The sequence below is a fragment of the Plectropomus leopardus genome, unplaced genomic scaffold (genome assembly GCF_008729295.1).
Source record: "Plectropomus leopardus isolate mb unplaced genomic scaffold, YSFRI_Pleo_2.0 unplaced_scaffold90014, whole genome shotgun sequence".
Taxonomy (NCBI): domain Eukaryota; kingdom Metazoa; phylum Chordata; class Actinopteri; order Perciformes; family Serranidae; genus Plectropomus; species Plectropomus leopardus.
In genome coordinates, this window is record NW_024699245.1 from 1 (window position 1) to 532 (window position 532).

At 51.1% G+C, this 532-nt stretch overlaps 2 non-coding genes across 2 annotated transcripts; one reads left to right on the plus strand and one right to left on the minus strand.

Moving 5' to 3' along the window:
• The first annotated feature begins 147 nt into the window (after positions 1–147).
• trnad-guc lies at positions 148–219 on the plus strand. Its single transcript has one exon. It is a non-coding gene; the product is annotated as a tRNA-Asp (tRNA).
• Positions 220–429: 210 nt separating this feature from the next.
• trnag-gcc lies at positions 430–500 on the minus strand. Its single transcript has one exon. It is a non-coding gene; the product is annotated as a tRNA-Gly (tRNA).
• Between the last annotated feature and the right edge of the window lie 32 nt (positions 501–532).

The window sequence follows — 532 nt, forward strand, 5'->3', positions numbered from 1 at the left end:
GGCTGTTTTCTCCTACTGATTTTTTGAAAGCAATTATTTCCTACATACCAAACCTGACACTGTAGTTTCAGTCTTGCCAAAAGGTGTTGCACTGACCGGGAATCGAACCCGCCTCTACTCCGTGGAGGGCTATACCAACCAGACATCTCCTCGTTAGTATAGTGGTGAGTATCCCCGCCTGTCACGCGGGAGACAGGGGTTCAATTCCCCGACGGGGAGGTTAGTTGACTTTTCGAACATGCTGCGTCGCTTCAACTCGTCTCTGTCAGAGGGCTAAACAACATTGCTGAATCGGCTGGCAACAAAAAAAGTGGCAACAACAGCAAGAGCACTGTGATAGTCATTTCCGGATGGTCCACTGACTAACGTCTCTCAGCTTTCTCACATGAAAGGCCCTTCAGTAAAGCTTCAAGGAAGCAAAGGACTCCCTGCATTGGCCGGGAATCGAACCCAGGCCTCCCGCGTGGCAGGCGAGAATTCTACCACTGAACCACCAATGCTCACGTGATTGCAGTACCCCCAGCCACCATGC